The 23,788-nt window shown below is 34.8% G+C and overlaps 1 pseudogene; it reads right to left on the reverse strand.

Moving 5' to 3' along the window:
* The window catches only part of LOC119542625, a 138,477-nt pseudogene that overhangs the window by 109,599 nt on the left and 5,090 nt on the right, over positions 1–23,788 (reverse strand).

The raw sequence follows: 23,788 nt of genomic DNA on the forward strand, positions 1-23,788 counted from the left end.
ATATCTTTAAGGCAATATTGCCATTATGTACTGCATGCTTTTTTCATTAGACCAAGGCTTCTTTCTCCCCCAACATTTCCTGCAGTCTCTTTATTCATGAGTAATGAGGATTCTATACAAGTTCGCTATTCAGGCCAGATAAAATCTGTGTTTTTCCCTTGAAATCCCTCACTGCTCACTTGGATGCTGTCAATGCACTCCTCTTAGATCTTCAGCTTGTGCGGTCTTAGCCAGATTTCCACAGTCTGGCAGCCTTTAGCCAATGTGGTTCTGCAAAATGATGAAATGATCTTGTCCTTTTCATTTTGCCTGTTCTTACAACTCTGAAAAGTGGGATTTTTTTTTTTCCCTTGGACATTTAAAAATTAATGGTGGTTCTTTTGCCACCCTAACTTACACTGCCTTTCACAAACCTGAGCTGGCTTGCTTTCTGTTTGGAAATGTTCTCACCTAACCAAGCTTCATTACTGAGAGCCTAGTCTCTAGGACAAGTGCTAATAGTACAGAGAGGACTAGTAATTACCTGAAACTGCAAAAAGTAGGTTCACAGTTTTGGAGTGGAACCTGTCTGAGTTCACTAAACACAGTCTCACTGTACCTGAGTCTCATACTAACTACTTTCCTTTGTGAACATGTCTGTTTCACTAGTCAAACTATGCAGCAACTCTGAGCATTTGCCGAATTGGCACACCTGGTGTGTGTGTTTTGGGTGAATGGGTGGGACTCAACCCAGAATGTGGCAAATCACTTATCAGTACCCTCCATTTCTGGGGTCATAAAGACTTGGATGCTCATGTGATTTCATGGGTAATTTGAGGAGAGAGCTGTGGAGGTGGCCGGGTCACACTGAGAAGTGCTAGTCACCAACATAAGACAAAAGCCATCAACTTGCTTAAGAATGCCAATATCACACAAACTACAAAGATTTACCCACTTATAACTTATCATTCAACCCATCTCCCTGAGAACTCCTGGTCTCGTGGTATGTGAATTTAGTCTAACTAATATGAAAGCTCTGCTGTATTTCCCCCCAATACTTTATACTCTCTGTTTTTATTCTTCTTTCTAGAACCCAGTTTTATGAAGCATTTGTGAGGCACATAAGTGGCTGTGAGTTGATTCTGAACAATATTTCTTTCTTACCATTTTGCTGCATAATTTCCATACACCCCTACTTAGTTGGTATGCTTTTCTCCATGAAAATCAGGATAAAAGCTACAATGGCTCTGGAAAACTTCTGAATCATTTTCCATTCCTTCTGTTTTTCTTATCTGTAAGAAGCACATATAATGAAGCCCTGTTACTATTCTCTTGGATCAACAACTTCTTGTTCAAGTGCATTTTCTACTTTGTTTCCTGTATCTCACTCAGATTTTAATTCCTCAAACACGCAGGGTAAATTATGAGGTGCAATTTCAATGGCTTGCCCATAGCCATATACCTGATAAAGCAGTGGTAGAGCTGACAGTGGATATTAAAGATGTTAATCTTATCGTTTTACAGTTTAAAATTCTTTGTAATACACCCATTGCCTCACTGGGAGGTTATGCTATATAACATAGAAAACAATTACAAACTGATATGAAATATATTTTTTGATGAACTGTGACATAGTATGAATCCTTCATAAAGCTAATAAATTGTTAACTTTATTTTATTCAATTGTATAACAATCAACTAAGAAGAGTAAATGAGACAATAAATATAAAGTGGTTACCACAGTGCCTGGCATAAGGTAGGTACTCAGTTAGACTTCACTATCATTATTTATTGTGAGAAACAAGCACTATTCCTAAAAGGAATAAATGCTCACCTGATTGTGGAAAAGAAAAGAATTTATTCAAGATCTTGCAAGAATGGGCGCCCAACCAAAATGTGGGGGTTAATAGACCCAGTAATATTTATTCCCTATGTCTAGCTCACAAGTCCCTCTCCTGTTTCTCCAGTGGCTGCATACTTCAGAAGTTACATTCTATTTGACAAGCCTAACTAGCCCCTGGCAAATTTGAAATATGCAGCCCGCGCAAATTGGAAATATTCAAAACAAGTCTCCTGTGTGAATTTGAAACATTTGAAAAGGTTGGAACAAGTCTCCACCCCTGACTATAATGGTTATGACCAGGCCTCTTTCCTTTGTTCTTTAATTGTAAAGCCAGTCTGGGCTAGTTTGGTAACAAGCTATGAAGCTATTTTAGGAACCTCTACCCCTGAGTCTCTACCTTGCAAGGATAGTGGGCGGATAAACAGGGGGATCCACCCTCAACTACAGTTTGGCTTTTCAACCTTCTGCCAATTCCTAAACTGCCTCACCCCGCCAGGCACACCTACCCTGTGTGAAAGCTAAACTTAATCTCATTCTCACATTTATTAACTGGTTAAGAGATGCCAAGCATTATATAAGGAACTTTAATCTTCTGAGCTGCAACTGGTTTTCAGCCTAGGAAAGTTTTTGGGAATATCGTTTGATTATCTAACATTCTTTTAAGGCTTTGACATTTTCCTTGGGTTTATCATATCTACCCACTATAATTTCCAGTAAAATTTAAGTTGCAGTATAATATTAAGAAATTATTTATTTACATGTCAGGGAGTGGTATGCTTTTCTTCATCTTTTACAGTCTCTTTAGTTGTATATTGTGGTGAAACGGTCAGGGCCAGAAATGTATTTGTTGAAAAAAGAAAAAAAAAAACAAAACTGCTGAATAAGTCTGCTTCTGACCATTTACAACAGTTTCTACCTGAAAAAAAATTAAAATAAACCACCTTTAAATATTTTTATATCCTAATATTTCTTATATAGATTGAAAATAAGCAATTCTAACTCAATAACATGACTTCACTCGGTATTAGGAACACATCAAGGCTGTAGTTGGGGGAGTGTTCCAGTTTGCTAATGCTGTCAAAATGCAAAACACCAGAAGTGGATTGGCTTTTATAAAGGGGGTTTATTTGGTTACAAAGTTATAGTCTTAAGGCCATAAAGTGTACAAGAGAAGGCATCAATAAGATACCTTCACTGAAGGATGGCCATTGGCATCCAGAAAATCTCTATTAGCTAGGAAGGCATGTGGCTGGCACCCAGGTTGCATTTCAAAATGGTGTTCTCCAAAATGTAGCTCTTTGGAAGTTTTGTCCTCTCTTAGCTGCAGCTCCCCTTCAAAATGTCACTCTTAGCTGCTCTGAATGCCCCCTGTCTGTCAGTTTGTTTATATGGCTCCAATGATTTAATTCAGACCTACCCTGATCGGGTGGGGTAACACCTCCATGGAAATTATCCAATCAGAGATCTTGCCACAGTTGATTGAGTCACATGGAAACAATCAATCGGTTCCAAACTAATCAACACTAATTCCTCTGCTTCCTCAATATTGCATCAAAGAACATGGCATTTTGGGGGACATAATACATCAAAACTGGAACAGGGAGCCTCCAAATCCTCTAATGTTTAAAAAAAAGGCAGCAATGATCCATCTCATAAATGCATTAAGGCGTTTTTAATAAAGATGCTTAACAGTTTCTCTGTATGAAACACCACCATTAGCAGCCTAGGGTCAAACTGATCACCAAAGTGATGTCCTTCATACTATGTGTTCAAGGAAGTCATATTTATGGGGATGATTGGGATTTCCAGACACATCCTTCTCTTTTCACAACCTTCAAAGAAAAGACATTTTTATATTCTGCTTCCTGCATATAGGATGACAGCAATTGCTAGTCATGTCAGTTGTCCAAAGTTAGCTTTCTGCTTCTTCCTGTGTTTGTCCCAGTACTATCTGTTCCTCCTCTGGTCTGTGTAAATGACCTGGGAACAAGAAGAAATTGGACATATTTGTATTACTTACCATTCGTCAGGGATTTCTGCCTGCTCATTATCCTCTTCTGCTCCAATATAAAACAAACCCCATATCTGAAGAGATACTATATCTGAAATGAAGTGAGAGAAATCAGAGCAGCATAGCATGTAGGATGTGACATATCCCTTGAAGGCAAACTGAGCCCCAGTTTTCTTTGTGAAAGAAAGGCTGAATCCATCAGGAACACACGCTCTGCTTCATTGTTTGGCTGCCTGCACTGGGAAATGTGAATAGAGAAGCTTGGTTATGTTTGGAAAGTGGCAAATCTCTCCCAGGTATTGGAGCGGACATGTAGGAAAGTCAATCTCTTCTTGGTATTCAATATTTCCATTATTTTGCCCCATCTGTGTTTCACTGTAAAGAAACCCTTTCTCAGTAGGTAAATCCCACTGAGGTATGATATGATAGTGATTTAAGTGAAAGGTTTTCAGGCTAGATGTGTGTGCATGCCAAGAAATAAAGATAGAAATTGAAGCCCCAGTATAAGCATGGTAGATTTAGTTAGGATTGCAATCAATTGCATGTTCCAGAAACCTGCATATATAGTTTAACAAAATAGTATGATATCAGTGTGGTGTCCACTAGCCCCATATGGATATTTAAATTTAAATTTTAAAACTGAAATGAAATTAAAAATTAATTTCACAGTCTCACTGGCTTCATTTCATGTGCTTAAAAGTCACATGTGGCTAGTGGCTACTGCAATGGAGAGCACACAGCACTGCAGAAAGTTCTGTTGGACAGTGCTGGAGAAGTAGGCGGTCACGGTGTTGGTGACACTCAGGCTCCTTGTAGATTCCTACTGTTATTCATTGTGTGTACTTGTCCTCAGGGCCTCAAAGTGACTGTTCCACCTTCAGGCCTCATGTCAATGTTCAGGCAAGAAAAAGAGAAAGAACAAAACTGAAGAAGTTCATTCCAGTTGATTCCGTCCACACTTTCTGTTTTTCTAGGAGAAAAAGTTTCCCTGAATTCCCATCTGTTAGACTTCTTATAACACATGGAACAGAAACGGGTGACATGCTCCCCTGGCTTGGAGAAAGTCTGGGAACTGAATATTTGTAACTGGCACATTGGTATTCCAAACAAATTCAGAGTTGTGTTGTAAGACAAAAGGGATGAATCGGTACTGAGTAGTTAATATCAGAGTAAAACTTACGGGATACCTTTTTAAAGCCTCAATTTTACTCAATTTTATATTCAGTGCTGGGGAAGTCAGAGATACATCTAGCTACATCTCCCAGCCCTGGCTTACCCTCTACACACACTTTTCTATTTTGCGCAGATGTTTCAGTATATTTCTGTGCTAGTTTGGATATATTATGTCCCCAAAAAAGTCATGTTCTTTTAATGCAACCTTCTGGGGGCAGATTTATTAGTCTTTTAATTAGGGTGTTTCCTTGGAGATGTGACTCACCCAACTGTGGGTGATACTTTTGATTAGATTATTTACATGGAGATGTGTACCCTGCCCATTCAGGATGGGTCTTCATTAGCTCACTGGAGCATTTAAGAGAGAAGCTAAGAGTTGACACAGACCCAGATGCTTGCTGACACTTGGAGATGCTTGGAGATGCAGACAGAAGGACATTTGGAGATGCTAAGCAAAGACAGAAGCCCAGAGACATTTTGGAGAAGGCCATTTTAAAACACAACTCAGGAGCAAAGGACCTACAGACGCCAGCCACATGCCTTCCCGGCTGACAGAGGTGTTCTAGACACCATCAGCCATTCTTCAGTGAAGGGATTCCCTTGTTGATACCTTATTTGGACACTTTTATGACCTTAGAACTGTAATTTGTAACCTAATAAATCCCCTTTATAAAAGCCATTCCATTTCTGGTGTTTTGCATAACTGCAGCTTTAGCAAACTGGAAAAATTTCCATCCATTTCTGGAGGAGATGTTAGGTCTAATGAAAAGGCCTGACCATGCCCAACCCGGAAACTGGGAACATGCAGTTCCGTCTGCTTATTAGGGTGGGTACTCTTAGCGGCAGGGCCTTCTCCCCCTGGGTTGTATAAATACCCCATCCTTGGGCAGCACCAACTTGTCTCTCCTCCCCCACTCAAAGTGGGGCATACAGAGCTGCCACCCACTGACTCTGACCTGGACAGTTGGCCTCCCTGGGAGAGAGCCACAACTGGATCTGTTCCCTGCTCTTTTGGACCCTTTGTGCTATGTAAGTAATAAAGTGGTCATTTGTTGAAAGTTTCTGTTGTGCTGGAGCATGTGTTCCCATGACACACCATAAAGCAACTCGCTCTGCATTCCCTTTGCAAATTTCAAGTAATTTAAACTGCATATTAAAAGGAAATGAATATATTATGCTATGCAGTAGAATATTAGGATCACAAAAGTTTTAAAAATAAAACACAAAGAAGTTTTGCCTTTTGGTAGGGCCACTTTAAGGTATTCCTGCACATCCTTTTGGGATACTTATTCTACTTCTTTTGCAGTTAGGGGGGTTTTAGTTTAACAATTTGAAAAGGAATTATATATTAAGTGCTTCCTTTATTAACAGAATTTTCATTTTTAATAGGAGGCTCTGGAAGACAGATAAATCTTCAAGATGCCAAATGATAGTGAGATATCTACCATGGTGAGATTTGGAAAGGCTTGTGGTTGTTTCAACTTATGTGAGGACTGAAATGTTCTGAAGTCTCCCAAATAGGTTTCAAAGACAGTTGTGTATACAAGTGATATTATTACCTCATCTAGTGATATTAATACCTCATCTGCCTCAGGGGGCTCCATTAAGACTACTTATATGATCTTAAATTTAGAAATTGAAATTTCAATTTCTACAGGATGTACTGGGAAAGTATTGATCAAATTCTTCTGCCACCAAATAATTATTTCAAGATCAGAATATCCACTTATGAGTGAGTTTGCTTTGAAAATGCCATGACATGCATGTCTTTCCTAAGGTAGCATACATGCGGTAAGAAATGATACCTTTTTCCATTCCTGCAAAATACATGACTTCAGGAATGGCTTGTCTTTCTTTATTCCAATCAATTTAACTTTCAACACCACAATAATCAGCCTGAAGTATAGCTTTGAGATTTTCTCTTTAAGTAATGCTTCCTCTATTAAAGTGGAAACAAACAAACAAAAAACCCTACAATCTCCGGGATCTGAGCCCAATCAACCTACTTGATTTTAGCACATTCTGTTCTTTTCCCAGGCTCTATACTTTGGAAAATCTCAATGATGCATACTTCCTCAACAATGCCAAGTGTTTTCATGCAACGCTTTACTAACGCTATTGGCTTGTCAGCACAGACATAGGTTTAATGGCCTCACATGGGTGACCCCACCAAATAAAGACTTGGTAAAGAAAAACTATGATTTTGCAGAATAAGCCAACTTTTGATAATTTTCATACATGTATCAACTTTTCTTATGTTTCCTGATCCCTATCCCAAGTTCTGATATTTTCAATAAAACAAAATGGGACTTTGATATATCTTCACCACCAACCCCCGCCCCCCGCCCCATGCTTCCATTCTGAATGATGGAGATTAGCCACAAATATTGAAATGTCCTTTAATAAAGTTATAAAATAATGTCTCTCAAAATGCATTTAAGGATTTTAAAATATGTAATATTTAATGCTCTTCAAAATATCATCATATTCTATAACTTGGACAAAATTACACATTACTATGCTTGGCACTGTTCGAAGCAAAACAAAAAAGAGAAAAAAGGTTCTGCTCTCTGCCTCATAATTACTTAAAATCCCAAATGGATATCAGAACATAGATAATGGATTGTGACATATTTTCCCATAGGACCAATGACAACATGTAAATGAATTGATGCATCTGTATCTTGAACACAGGAAAATTAAAACAGCAAACTTCTTAGGCTTGCTTTTGTTTGAAGGACAAGACTGGAAAACAATTCAAAAGATCATTGAATACAATTTTTAAGAAAACTTTTCTTACCCAACTAAAAGTGCACAAATCATAATTGTACTGCTTAATTGACTTTTAGTAAGTAAGCACACCCATGTAACCACTACTATATCAAAAATATAATAGAGGCTCAGCACCTTGCGAAGCCTCTCTCATGCCTCCTCCCAGCATTGGGCCCACAGGTAACCACTATTTTCTAATGTATCACCATAAATTTATTTTCTTGCCCTGTTTTTGCATTTTATAGAAGTGGACACATACAATATGTGTTCTTTGCACCTGGATTCTTTTGCTCAATACAGTGCTTCTGAGATTCATCAATGTGGTTGAGTGTAGCAATAATTTGTTCTTTTTCCACACTGTATAATACTCCATGATAAAATATAAAGTTATTTACCTATTTCACTGCTGATAGTTATTTGAGTTGTTTCTAGTTTGGAACTATTATGAATAATGCTGCTGTGAATATATATTTTTCTGCACATATTACATATTTCTATTCATATTTCTGTTGTGTTTATAACTAGGAGCAGAAATGACGACATGTAGGGTATAATTAGTCAGCTTTGTTAGATAGCACCAAACAGTTGGCCTTGATGTATACTCCTCCAGGAGTATATGCAAGTTGAAGGTGCTGCTTGTCCTCCCAACACTTATTACTGCCAACTATTTTTTAAGGCTTTCTTTTGGGTGTAGCGTGTTATCTCACTGTTAGTTTTAAATTTGCTTTCTCCTGATGACTAGTAATATATAACAACTCTTCATGTACTTGAAGGCCATTTTGATTTCCTCTTTTGTAAAGAATTTGTTCAAGTCCGTTTTCTACTTTTGAAAAATAAAGGGTCATTATCTTTTTCTTGCTGGTTTATAGAAATGCTTCGATAGTCTAAATAAGAGTACTCTTTGCGATATACTATTGCAAATGTCATCTCCCCAAAGAGTGGCTTTCACTTTTCTAACAGTGTCTTTTGATAAATAAATTTTATCAAAATTTTACTGAAAATGGGGATACATTGCTACTATACAGCTGAAGTTAATAAGAATTCCTGTATGACCCTTTTTGCCTTACTCTTCAATACTTCCTAGTTTTTTGAAGTCCTGTTTAACCAATCTTTGTTCATAATTTCTTTAAAATATTTCCTATAAATCCTTAAACCTCCCATTCCAATGCTTAAACATCTTTTATTTTTAGCTAGCTATTTGATTTGTGAACAAAAAGCCACAATTGGTAATAGGAAATAACATTTGATATTTAAAGTCTACAAAGCTTTATAAGGAGCATGAAAGGAGTGAGGATATTTGCAAGATTCCAGAGGCTGAGGGATAACTGAATTCTGCTATAGAAGAAAAGAGAGAAATAACGAGGTTTGAGGCCTGATTCCAGAGGCTTAAAAGCTAGAGTTCTAGGAGGCTGGGGAGCGCTTTTTGGAAAGAGGAAGCTAGAGGAGGAAGATGGAACAAAAGCTGCTTACACAAATTTTTTATTGTTTTGCTGTGTAGTTGTATTGAATTCCCATTTTTCAGTAAAATCTACATTGGGAGCTGTTGCTTTCTAGAATTGTATTTATTTTGTGGGTGGCAGAAGGTGTGCAGAAATGTCCTGAGGATGATTCAGGATGGGCAGAAGCAACTGAGATGATGATCATGGGGACCTCATCACACCTGGGTTTCCCACAGTTGTAACATATCTCCACTGTGTATTTTATGATTTTTGCAGTGCATTTTCAGTTAAATATAGAAAAAAATCATGTATTAACCTCTGTGATATTATGCTTCAGAAAAAAATGAATTCAATTATTTAAACTGTTTCTTCTCACTTGCATCAGAATTTTATCTAAATGTTCTATCCCCCTCTTAATTCAGACGTGGATACAGTAGGACAACAATATGTTTATTAGAACAAAGTTATATCATATTTATAATCTGCTATATTTCTCTAAATTGTGGACCTCTGAGAATTATACTGGAATATATCCAAATTTGAAAAACTCCTTTCTTTGCTGTCTTATTCATATTTTTATTAAATTCTACATTGATAATACAGATGGTCATTTACCATCTTGAATTTACAAAGTGGGTTTTGATGTATTTTACCCATGTTCTTGGTTTTTCCTCTCAATTACATAATTTGAGGAAAGACGTGGCTTTATTGTTTCCAGCAAAATGAATGCTGGTAAGAATCAATGGCAACAGTTATAATCATCCGTCTTTTGTACTGACATTTCTTTATGAAGAAAATGAATGCTGCATCCTCAGGAGGGAGGTTACTACTAATGCTATTATTCAACTTTAAAAATCATGTTTCATTAAGGGATACCACTAGTCTTTCCTCTTCTGCTTGATTCTTTAATGTTTTCTCTGCTGTGATATTAGAAAGAAATAAAATTCACTGAATTACCACCCCGACAGACCACTCTTGCCTTCCTTCCTACAAAAGAAAGACCTTCACATAAAATTTCTATCAAAAGAATTTCAAGACTTCTACAATTTTGTATGCATGTAAGATTTATAAAACATGTACATTCACAAAAGCTCTCCCTACTGCTAAAATTGTTATATGTAGGGACTGACTCAAATTCCCCTGCAGGTAGAGAAAGGGTAAAACAATTTCTACAGAGAACTCGAGTGTTGAAATGAGAGTTCTCACAGAATACTTTTCTTAGATTTTCAACAGAGATTTTCAAAGTCATGAACTTAAGATGTTGTTAATTCAGACTTTTATAAAATGACAAATAACTCATTTTGTGTGGAATCTTTTACCAAAAAAAATAATTTTTTACTTTGGCTGGCTGTCAAGGGCTGATTAGGTAGCTAAGAAGCTGAATACTAAAGCACTCCTTTTTTTAAAAAAAAATTGATGTCTCCCACTGTGCTGGCTTGAAGCTGTTATATACCCCAGAAAAGGCCATGTCCTTTTAATCCATTCCTGTGGGTGGATTAAAAGACTTATTGTGGGTAGGACCTTTTGATTAGGTTGTTTCAATTGAGATGTGACCCACTCCATTCAAATGGGTCTTAATTCTTTTACTAAAGTCCTTTATAAGAGAATAAAGGATGCACAGAAAGCAAAGAGATGAAATTAAGAGAAGCTCACAGAAAAAGCCCCAGAGCTGTTTAGAGAAAAGCCCCAGAAAAGCTAAGAAAGGACCAATAGAAGCTCAGAGAGGAAACTACTGGAACTAAAGCTGTAAGCAATGAAACCTGGGAGTGAAGTTCCAGGAGAAGCCAGCCTTGTGCCTTGCATGAGACAGAGGTGTCCCGGATGCCACAGCCTGTCTTCAGTGTCCAGGCATTGTCTTGCTGATACTTGAGTTGGACATTTTCACAGCCTAAGAACCGTAAATTGTTAGTTAATAAATCCCCATTGTAAAAGTCAACCCATTTTTGGTATATTGTATTCCAGCAACTTTAGCAAACTAAAACACCCACCATCCAGCATGAAAAAGAAAACAAAATGTTACCCTGTTGCCAGTGGATGACGGGGCATTTTTCCTATCAGGTTACAAATTAAATCAGGCAAAACACTCAATAGACACGTAGGAAATATTTACTGAGTTCTTCCTTGGTATAATATGGACCTAAGACTTCAGAATAGTTCTTTATTCTATACCTCCTGCCTTCCACATGTCTATGAACAAAGACCACCTAAAATTCCTGGTAGCTAATGTCACTTCCCATCGGAAAAGTTACTCTGCGTGAGTTTCAACACTCAATGTAGGTGGCCTGAAGTTTTCTTTCATCCTTTTATTAGCTTGGAGAGAATGTTAATGACGAGATGCCAGTTCTCTTTATGCATTTTTCCTCTGAATTACCTTACAAAGTTAGACTTGTAACTATCACTATTTCTGTATATTTTACTGAATCAGGAAGAATGTGCCAAATAAAAGTAGTGTGCAGTGCCTCCAATTCTGCGGAATGTTTTTCCTGCCATCTGTTTTCATGATTCTTCTCTTTGCTTCTACTACCTGGTTCTAAAAATCAAGCAAATAGGGCAGCAGCAATCCCAATAATTTTCTTCCATCCAGCATGTATCCTCTTGTTGACAGTTCTGTTTTTTTAAGAGGCCAAATACCATCAAAAACTAACTAAGTTACTAGGAGACAAATTGTGGTGTGAAGAAAGAGGGCTTCAGAACCCTCTTCCGATTGAATCTTGGTTTTGTCATTTATTCAGTAGTGGGAACTTAGGCAAGTCATACATCTCCTTGTGACTCAGTTTCCCCTCTAGGAGATGGCATGCTGTGTAATTAGAGATAGTAGATACATAGCATTTTTAGAACATAGCAGGCATTATTTAAATGATAGCTTGAAACCCAAAGTAAAATGCAATGTCTCTGTCTTTAATGAACTTGAAATATAACTGGAAATACATGGCTCAAAGAAAAAAATTCAATATTACAATACAGTATTATTTTGAAAATTATTGATTGGAGTAATCAATGCTAGAGCATTTTAGAAGCCCAAGTGAAAGATTCTGTGATACTCATAAGCTAGTGACCTTTGAGGTGCCAAAAGCAGCACTGCAAAAATTATTTTAGGCAGGTCCTTTTGTCAGCAGTTGCCACAAGACACCAGAAGTGGCTACTGGAGGTTAGAAAGTTATTGCAAAAATTTAAGCAACATGCTTATGGCTGGAATTATACAGATAGTTAATGCTACTTACGTTGGAATTAAAAGCATTTAAGGACTGAGGGGAGCAAGCAGCACAAATAGGTAATTAGCTCACCAAATGTTGAACAGCGATAAGCACAATTTTCTTCCACAATGATTGATAGTATCACTGATTTGAAATGAATCAAATTACATTGAGTTACTTATTAATCCAGAGAAAACCAACTGGGACTATGAATAAGTATCTCCCTAAATTATTTCCCTAGCATCTTCACACTCTGACACTAGTATTGAATTTAATAACACAGGGCCAAAGAAACTGTGGCAATTGAAGCGTGTAGCTTAGCTGCAGTGCTGAGGGAGGTCACAAAGAGCTTTATCCAGATCATTTCACAAGGATATATAATATACACAGAAAGCACCTAAGGATTTGCTTCTTTCCAAATTTCTAGTCCTTGCTACACTCTTGGCCTGCTACATCTATAGATATTGGAAAGATGAGAATCCTCATGCCCAAGAGAATAATAACAACTGTATTATTATGCATTTGCTTAGTGCTTTATAGATGGCAAAGTGCAATCACATATATTTTCACTGATTGTTATTGGCCATTACTACTAAATTTTTGAATGTATTTTAAAAAATAAATAGAATTTATTTTCTCAAAATTTGCATAATATTAACATTACTGAGGGAGTTTCTATGAATTAAATTAAAAAAAAAAAACTAAAAAAAAATCCCTATTGACAAATGACTTCAGAGGTAATAGGTGATTAAAACACAAGAAGTTTGGTCAGAATAGTCACAGTTCTTTGTAAGAAAAGAAATGAATATGTGAAGAATTCGGATTTTTATTTATAGAACCAAATGAAGTATTGACATAGGTCCATGAAGATTCTGGGAAGTAGAATAAAACAGAATTTTTTTCTCCTACATCCCAACCCAGCTTTTTGAATTCATCTGTTTAGTACTAATATGACAATGCTCATCTTTATAGAAAGAGATTGGAGTTTCCAGAGCTGTAAACTCAGACATTGATTATACCAAGTATTGTCTGAATATTACATCATGTGCTCAAGGACAAGTGCCTAAGCCTACAAACACTTATTGCTCATGACTAGCTCTAATAAATAGGAGCTATACAATTCACAATATACAGTGGCTCTGACAGGGAAATTGATATTTTTAAAAGGCATGTGTCCTGAGTGGATGATTCACTCTTCAGCTATAGGAAATCAGTGGTAAAGCATAAATAAAAAAACAAGCCAAGTAGTAGGAGAGCTTGGGTGTGTGTGTGTGTGTGTGTGTGTGTGTGTGTGTGTGTGTGTGTGTGTGTAAGAGAAAGAAAAATATAATCTGAACAGAAAGTTCAAATAAAAAATATTGGAGATGAATGTTTTAAGGTGTTCTGTAAAAGAATGCATTCTGAAGTAATGATTCTGTAGGTTCCATTAAAACCACATTTTCTAAGAGTTTGAACATCCTATTTGGGCAGTGTACAAAAAAATAGAGAATAATCATGCTATCTCCATCTCTCCTCTGATATCTCTTCCTCTGTTCAAAACTGTTGTGGGTGTAAATATAATCTACAGTGTATATGAGACTATGTCCACGGGCACTTCAATATTACAATATCATAATAATGCTTAAAGTTTTATTAAAATGAGAATTCTGTGTATCACATATTTTTCACATACTAAGGCAAGATTGTAGCAGAAGCTGGAAATTTCGAAGTGGTAGTTTATCAAACCCATGCTGCTGCATTTAACGCAGCAGATAATATTTAAATTTATTTAAAAATGAGAAAACTTGGACAAATAAAATACTAGATGTGATGCCATAACAGCAAGCATAGTCCTAGACTCTTCTGAACAAATCCAGAGATGCAGCCTTTTGAAGACTAAGTGCCCCTTTGGCTTAGTTACATAGAGCTCAAAGGTGACCTTAATTAGAGAATATTGGAGTGGGTTGTAGAGTGTGAGGGAGCTAATGAAATGGAGAGATTCAGATAAATATTTCAAGAAGTTTGGCTGTAAAATGGAAAGAGATATAAAGTAGCAATTGGGAGAATATACGGGTCCTATGAGGGGCTTTAAAAGATGGATGAGACTTGAGTAGGTTTATATGTTTGAATAATAAGGAAGCAAAAGAAAGGGAGAGGTTGATAACAAAAGAAAAAGGAGAAATCAAGAGCAAAACATTGAGAAAGGCTCCAGAGCCCAAGTGTGTATTTGAAACCAATTTTAAGACATTTTGGACACTCTATGAAACAGCTCATTTATAACTGTGTGAAGCAAACCTAAAATGAATTAAAACCAGCAGAAATAACAGGAAAAAGTAAACTTACAAAGGGGGATAAAATAATAAGTCATGAAGACTAGCCTTCGGTAGTTGGAAATGAATTTCATTATAAAATATGTTAAATAAAGGAGAAAATATTAAGAAGTGATCATGGCAGTGATACGCTTTAAGTTTTATAAAATGTTAAAATAATAAGTTCAGAATTTTCAAGTGGAAGATGAGTGATGATCCTTAGAGATGCAAACTGTTCATGGAAACTTTAACAAGGATATTTTTATTTAAATAAATATAATCCTGGCTCAAAATAATAAGCTTTCATTATTGTTTTGAAACTCAATAAAATTTGGCTCCAAATGTTTCCATGGGAACTAAAATTCTGTATAAAAATTTTTACAGTCTCTGAATGAGAACTTCTGCAACTGCTAAGCTTGAATAACAATTTTTTTAGGCTTGAAAACCAGTGAAACTGCTATACATGTGTATAATTACATAATTCATTTGTTTAAAAACTTTGGTTCAATTCAGCCATTCTTCACTTTTCACATAACAATGTAACTTGATAAAGTTTAGTTTATTGGCTACATTTGGCTGTGTCATTCCATCCATTCATTATTTATGCCACTACTGGAAAGAAATCAATATCTGTTTATATGTTGTAGCTGATAAAAATAAGTTTTCTTCATTATTAAGATATACGATGATGCAATTCTAGTAAAAACCTAAGTATGAAAGACTCTAAAGCCTATTATAAAATTTGACTTTCCCATTATGTAGCAATGCAAACATCATTTGCATTTTTTTTTTAAATTTCATTGCTGCATGTGACACTGAATGAGATAATTTTCTCCATATTCACAGAGTATGAGTACTGGAAAGAATTTCTGCACCTGCATAGAGAGATATCGGCAGTAGATTTGTTTTGGGTATTCAAGAGAATATGGATCAATGTATGCCTATTGGAAAATTACCTGCAGCTGGGGAAAGAACTACCTTAAAAGACGGGATGTCCTTTATAAGCATGACATGAAATACAGGCATCCTAAAGTAAAGGACTGGTGAATTTGTTTACATTATAACTGAAAATTCTCTAAGTCAGAAAAGTCAAAAGCCAAATAAAGAACAGATAAAAATGAATGCAGCTGAGTGTCAGGTTTCCTTAATATGCAAAAAGTTATTTTAAGTAATTAAGAAAAAGATTAATAATACAATAAAAAATGAAAAACACCAAAAACCTGCAGAAGTATGTATAATAATGATTACTGCAGTGTTGTATATAATTGGAAAAAAAAGTTTTTCTATATTCCATCAAGGAAAAAAATAGTGGAATATATCTTGGAACAGTCATAAGATGGAATATTATTCAACCAACCAATCAACCAACCAACCAACCGAACAGGGAAAGCCCTATATCCAACATGGAGAGAGAAGCAGGATAAGTTATTTTGGAAATAAAGAAAATTGAGTAATGGTGGTATACTGTGACCTGACTTTTGTAAAAATTATAATAAATAAATGATATTTGTATATAACATAAAAAGAAAATAAAATTGAAAAAATTCATGAGTGGACAAATCAATAGTTAGTAGATATAATAAAATGATGTACCAAAGGCTAATAAATATATGAATATAGTTATGTTAATAAAAACAAATTATCAGATTGGTAAAAATGTAAACTGTTGATCAACCTCAGTGTTTCCATAATCAACATCAGTGTTGTTATGAAAAACAGAAACTCTCAAATAGTTGGATTAATATAATTTGACTTACCACTTTGGAAAGTCAATAAAATAATGAATGTGGAAACTATTTTTAATTAGAAATTCCACTTAAAAATTTATCATACAGACATACTTCTACAAGTGGGGAAGAATACATGGATAAAGGTAGTCATTTTCTATAATAGTCAAAACAGAAAAGAACATAATGGCCATTCATAAGGGACTGCCTAAATAAATACAGGTTTTGAAATACAATAAATATTCTGCAAGGTTTAAAAGGCATGTAGCGTAAAGAGAATGTCTTGGGTATCTCCCCACCTCTTTCCACCAAGTTTTGTGCCATCTGGACTTGTAAATTCTCCACCAATAAGCTTTCTTGGCATCCGGCTCTCAGGGTTCTCTGTTATCGCCACTCCCTCCTAGCTCACTAAGGTCAGAGTGGACTGGTGGTTTGCTGTACGTCTGTCCTATCCACAGAGCCCTCTCTGTCTCTTTATTCTGGGAACAGTCAGGCTTGGGGAAACAGGAAGGACCTTCGCATTCTTAGTCTCCATAAGTTACTGGTTCTGAGATGTAGTACTTTCCTTTGTGGGTTTTCATTCACATTAATCAAAACTTTACAAAAAGTAACTTTTTTAATCTCTCCTAGAATTATCCTAGGTCACTACTTGAGACCCACTCTGGTACATATGGTTTGTGTAACGAAAGCAAACTGCAGAATGCCAAGCTGAGTGAAGGAAGCAGTAAGGCATAGAGGTTGAACTTGCAGATTGCGGAGTCTGGGCTTACGTTCCAACTACACCACCAACTACAGTGGCCTTGGGAAAATTCCCTAATTTCTTTAAAACTCAACTTTTAATCTCTAAATAACATAGATAATATCTCTTCCATTGATCTATCCTGAGGATTATATGAGAAGATGAATGTAATGTACCAACCAAAGACCTAGGCCTTTATTAATGGAAGGCAGCATGTATTAAGTGCTAACCATGTACCAGATATTCTAAGCACTCTATATGGACTAATTTTGTGTTTACAATAGTCTTTAATAGACACTATTCAATAAGTTTGTGTGTGTGTGTGTGTGTATGTGTGTGTATGTGTGTGAATTGCTTGGAATAGTGTCCAAGTCAAATACAAATAATACAAATTGATTATCAATAGTATTTGATAATATAAATAAGAATATATATATTTTTACTTCTAATCAAATTTGGCTTATTTCAAGTTTATACCATAATGCATTCCAGGCAGTTCTTGAGACCAGTGATGTCATAGCTTCATAAACTTTATGTCACTGCTATCATTCCAAAAGCTGCTGGGACTCTGGGAATCCAGCAGTCCAGCCTCTCATCCCAGGAATGCAGTTAAGAATCTACGTGATCCGTGATAAGAGGGCGATATCCAGGGGCTGCCCTGACCCTCCTTTCACCCTGGTAGGTAGGGTGTGATCTTAAGACTGATCTTAAGACTGTATACATTGAATCAGTGTAAAAGATTCTTATTTGTTATTATTATCAATGGTATTTATCAAATACTATATAAATGTTTGTTTTTTTATCATTATGATCCTAATTTTAAAGACAAGGGAACTGAATGATTAAATATTGAAGGCTGGCATATCTATCAGGAATTCAGCTTGGATTGGCACTCAGGCAGTGTGATTTTAGACCTCTTAAACTTTATTTTACTGTGTCACTTATCAAGCGGCTTTGAGTATATACTATCTACTATTGTTCTTGCTTGAATTATTCTACTTGTGTAAATAAACACATATACTATATGAATATTTTTATATACACAGATTATGTCAAGGAAAACTACACATCAAACCATTATTTTTAAAAATACAGATGTATGACTTCCAAAATAAATAATCTTTATTTATCTATATCTATCTATGAATCTATGTGTCTATCTCTCTATCTTCATAGCTATCTTATCTGTCTCATATATGGATGTAAGTTTCTATACATGTGTACATCTATATCACATTAAAATTAAGATTTTTATTTTTATTTGTAAAATAAAATTAGTAAATGCATTTAAGATTATTCTTAGTTGTATCTCCTGGATAAAGAATAAAACTCTTCCACGTGGCTAATGAGTAATAGTGATGGATTGAAACTTATATTATCAAATAAAATCACTAAATATGCTTTGTGTTTTGAAAATATATGGCTATGGCATTTTAGAGGAAATAGTGTTTGTTTCTTTATGGGTATGGAAAAGAATATTTCTAACTGTGAGACATGTTTCTGTTTTTGTGATCTCACTAAACTTATGTGATGGCTTTTATCTGCACAAAGCTTTGTTTTTTCATATGTTAACTGAGAGGATGCACATGGTTCATTTCCTTTTTATTTAGGAGACTCCAATATTGTTTAATACATGTATTTTGTCTTCTAAAACCTATCTCTTATTTTATCTACTTTCAAGAGTAGAGACTGCTTTCAAATACTGGAATATGCCTCAAATGAAGGACATAACACAGATTAATAGAATCTCTGACTAATGCAGAAAGAACTTCTTCTAAGGTAACCATGGTTTCATCATTGAACATTTCTATTGTTAGTTCCCCATTCAAGTGGAAAAAGGCAAAACAGCAGGACTTTTGGATATCAAGATAATTTGAATGTAAAATGACAGAATATAACAGAAAAGGAAGATAACTGAGCTTTATGTGAGTATGGATTTAAATATATATGTTACTTTCCAACATGTAATATGGAATCCTATGCCAAAGCAACAGCTCTAATTTAAACTTCTACCATTTATTAGGAAGTGCATGGTAAAACAATAAGGAAAACTGTCAGTACTGATGCTTATATGTTGTGATCATAGTTGCTATTTAGGGGCTGAGATCATGTTGTTTGATTTCCTTTCCTACAAATTTATTGTTCAAATAAGAGGGTCCCTAAAATGTGGTGTAAAAGGGATAGCCACAATCGATAGATTTGTGATTTAGGTAGCTGTTACAGATATTTTCATAATCAGGTTGCCAGGTACATAGAAATAAAGATCACAAACCGCTAAGGAAAAATATTAAAGATGCAAATAATAAAATATGTTTTTAATTCACTCAACGGCAGGGAAATCTAAAGGCAAACACCAGATTTCATGTTTTTACCTTTCTTTTAATTGCAAGAAAGTAAATGTTCTAAAAAGGTGAAAAATAACAAGGAATATTGGTACCTTTGGTAAACAATATTATGTGGTGGTGAAGTTGAATTATGTCATTTATATTGCTGAATAGGTCTGTAACATCACTGAATAAATTAATAGTTATAATGTGAGGTTTAAATTTAAAAGCCCCCAGAGCAAAACCTTCAAAGATAATAAATTAATCTACTTTAACCTGTCAGCCAGACAGTGATGGACACAAAATAGAAGAGTATATTCTCTTTTCAATAATTTTGTCCTTGGCCTCATCAAATTCATTCAAATAAACAAAACCTCCTCCCCATCCCATTCCTGCCCCTCAACGAATGCTATATCAGAGTTCTCAATGTTGTGAAGGTTTTAAAACATGCATGTATTCTTTAAACTGAAATTATAATAATGATAATGTAATGATCCACTGAGGTAAATAACTTGTTGAAATAGATCCCAGATTTTTTTTTAAAAAAAGAAATCTTCCCTAACTATTCAGAGATGCAGATTACAGAAGAAAATATTTTAGTTCTTGCTTAGATGCTAAATTATTCTGTGTAACTAAACAGCAATTTAAAACATATGGTCCTATTTCCTTATTGGTAAGGTTGTATTATTGGTATTAGTAATTTAGTAAGGATTGTTTTTTGTTCTGTTTTGTTTTTTAGTTGACAACAAGACTACAGAGTAGTATCAGATGTGGCAGAGTTAGAAAATCACAAATGCATTTTTACATCTATCCATTATAATTTCTATTTGCTATTTTATCTGATTGTACTTCAAGTTCTTTGCAGAAAAACAGTGTATATACAATAAAAACTATTATATACAGTTTTATGTTCCAAAAAATAGACATGTGTACTATCTCAATAATAGATAAAACATTTAATGAATCTATAATAATATATACAGAAACATATGATTTGTTTTATTTTCTGTGCTTTTTGCAATTTAAGTTAAAGTTTTTTTCAAAGTAACTTTGCTGTTTACTCTCAAAGGTCTAAATATGACAGTATAGTGGTAGCATGCAGTTTAAAGATGTCATTGAGTATGACTACATTTTAACATGTTTTTCTTTTACAATAATTAAATTACAAAGTGTATGGCCAGAACGTCTCCTGCTGTGAAAAACTTGCACTACAGTGATATTATTTAAGAATTAATTTATCTTGGAAAACTGACAGCATAATGGATATAACATCATTAACCTTGAAACCAAGATCTCTAATCATCCAAAGTTAACAAGGAACAAAGGTCACCATCTGAAGGTTATCTTTGATATGATCTAATTTCTAAAGGACAAACTAATTCATCTGACACCCATTCTCCAAGTGATCACAAAATAATAATTGTAAATTAGTCTAAACTAAATCACCTAGACTATCTGTACAGTTCTTTTGTCCTTTGATAGGTAAATGACAAAGCAAATATTGACTGTTGACGTCCATGTGGTCCTGACCCCAAAACACGGCAGCCTATTAACCTAGCAGTGTTCTGCTGATCTAACCCAGTTGACCAATGTGGCTAATTCTTTCTAAAGTGTGTTCTTCCCTCAGTGAATGTAGCTTTTCACTAAAGTTTCTCAAGTAGAAGACATCAAGGCCATCCTGAAGCCTTGAATAATCTTCCCACTTGAATAACTTGAACATCTCTACAGGTGACAGAATGGCATTTAATTAGGCCCTTGAAGGAATCTTAGGCAGAGCTACAGCTTGCAATTTATATAGCAATGACATTATTTCAGTAAAAGATAAGAAATTAAATATGTATAAATATTACATAGGAGTATTTTCAAGTAGTGTGAGTTTGTAAGACAATATACAGTGAGATTAAAATATATACACTTAATATAAATTTACATTTAGGAAATAACATCTCTGATTCATATAAGTATAAAGAATAGAATAGAATAGAATAGAATAGAATGATGGATAAGAGGGAGGGAGGGAGAGAGGAAGGGAAAAATGAAGGGAAGGAATGATGGGAGGGAATGGGGAGAGAGACAAAGGAGAAAAGAGAAAGAAAGAAAGAGAGGGAGAGAGGGGGAACAGAAGAAAGAAAAAATAAAAAATTTATTAAAACTCCAAGTTTTAAAATATGGAGTGACTGGATATAAAACATTTTATGGAGAGTAGAGGAAATAGGGAAATGAGAGGAAATTTTCTTTACATGTATGATCATTTTACAGTTTATGGCTGTGCCTCTTTTATTAGTCATATCTTCAGTTATTCGGTCAATTTTAAATGTCTATAATCCTTTATGCTCCATTTGAATTTATATTTACCCAAAGTTACATTAATATGGGGTGTACATTTGTTAATGTTAGACCTTTTGATATAAGTGTAATGTAATGCCTTTTCTACAGTGAACTGGAATATAAATTACACATTTAAATTCTTAAAATAACCAAAGTACAACAGGATATAATGATATTTTTATGCACAGAAGGGAGTATTCAGTTTATTCTTACAGTGAAGACATAAATCAAAATAATTGTTTTCATAATACAAGTCCAAATATTCAAATTACCTTAGAGCACTTTCGTGATCTCCTTGTCACATGCCTTCTGCATGGGTATGTTGCCACATTTAACATAAAAATAGTATCTTTATGAGGTAATTATTTATAGTAACCCAAGTTTTATGTGGATTTTGAAAATGGTTGCTTCTAAAGCAATTCAAAATTCTAAAAGTTGGAGGTGGAAATATTTTCTCTTAACTTCTATCCTTTCTGATATCAGAGCATCAGAATATTATAATACTCCATCGACTAAATAACTCGAATGATGTAGGAGAAATAAACAAACAAACAAATAAAATTGAGTTTTTGATGCACAGAGAAGCAGTCATGGAAAAGTTATTCCAGTGAACACTTTATCTTTGCATATTTCACTTAAATATTAAGTATTTCACTGTTTTTTTTTCTTTCCTTGAGCAAGTCTGGTTTGTCAGTTTCTCTACTGCATAATTAGAAAGATATTTCAGCACAGAAATTTTTTATCTTTTAAATATTGTCTTAAAACAGTTAAAATTGATATTGCTTGTTTTGATAAGTAGCTAATCTGAATTTAACAATTAGTATGGTAACTGCTTAAAGAGTATGTTCTAACCATTGTTGTATCTGCTGTGTCTCCCACAATAAATATATGTTGGATGAATTAATTATTTATTGTTTTAGATAAATACTGTGCATGAAACCTGTAGAATAGAGTTCTTTCAAAGAATATTTTCTGAAACTAAGTTGACCACATTTGGATATACATAGGTCTACATTCCTTGCATTAATCTTGACTCCCGACATTTCTCTCCCAAAATTTAAACTCAAGGTCTATATGTATTTGGAAAATTGGAAATAAAATACATGTTTTAAACCATGGAAGCTTTTCTATACATCTAAAACATATATAGTCCTAAAATAATGATACTAACAATATTTTACTATGTGTCTTTATCTTTTAAAAGAGATTCCATATAGCCTTTTGAGAGAATCAAAATTATCTATAGGAAATGATTTCAGCTAATGTTATCTTCTCACAAAATATAGTAGCATGTGATTGAGGAATCTAACCTGAAGTACAAAAGGATAATTCTAATGCTTTTTCCCCACAAATGAACATTTAAAGCTTTCTCATACTTACTTTAATTATCTGCCCTAACAAACAATGCACTTACATTCTGAGAAAGAGGCAATGAAGATAACAGTATTAGAAAACATTTTTAAAGTTTATTAATAAAATAAATGGTGTGTTGGTGGCTTAAATGTTAACTTATACTCTGTATAACTTAGTTTTGTCTTTTCTACATGAAACTTCAGAATTGACAGGATAAAGCGAGGTATGCTCATCTTCAAGATCATCCCTGACTTTCATCTGACCTCTAGTTTTTATCTTGCGCAGAGGCAAATACTAGGTTCTGCTTCATCTCTGAATTCTGGAATTACTGATGTTAATAAGAGCTGGCATTTATTTAGCCCTGTGTATGAATGATCTCCTTTTATCTTATGATGTAGATCCGATTTTATCTCTATTTCACACAAACTAAAATGAGAATTACAGAAAGATTAATTTACTTAACATCAGCTAGCATGTGGCAGAGGTAGGATTCGAAACCAGGCAGTTTGCTTAGATGATGCTTTCAGTACTACATTTTACTCCCTTAATAACCTGCTCACCCAGGGCAAGTGCTCCTGTCATGGGCTGGAATTCTACTTCTGTCTATATCTGAGTAAA

Source organism: Choloepus didactylus, chromosome 8, assembly GCF_015220235.1.
Source record: "Choloepus didactylus isolate mChoDid1 chromosome 8, mChoDid1.pri, whole genome shotgun sequence".
Classification (NCBI taxonomy): domain Eukaryota; kingdom Metazoa; phylum Chordata; class Mammalia; order Pilosa; family Megalonychidae; genus Choloepus; species Choloepus didactylus.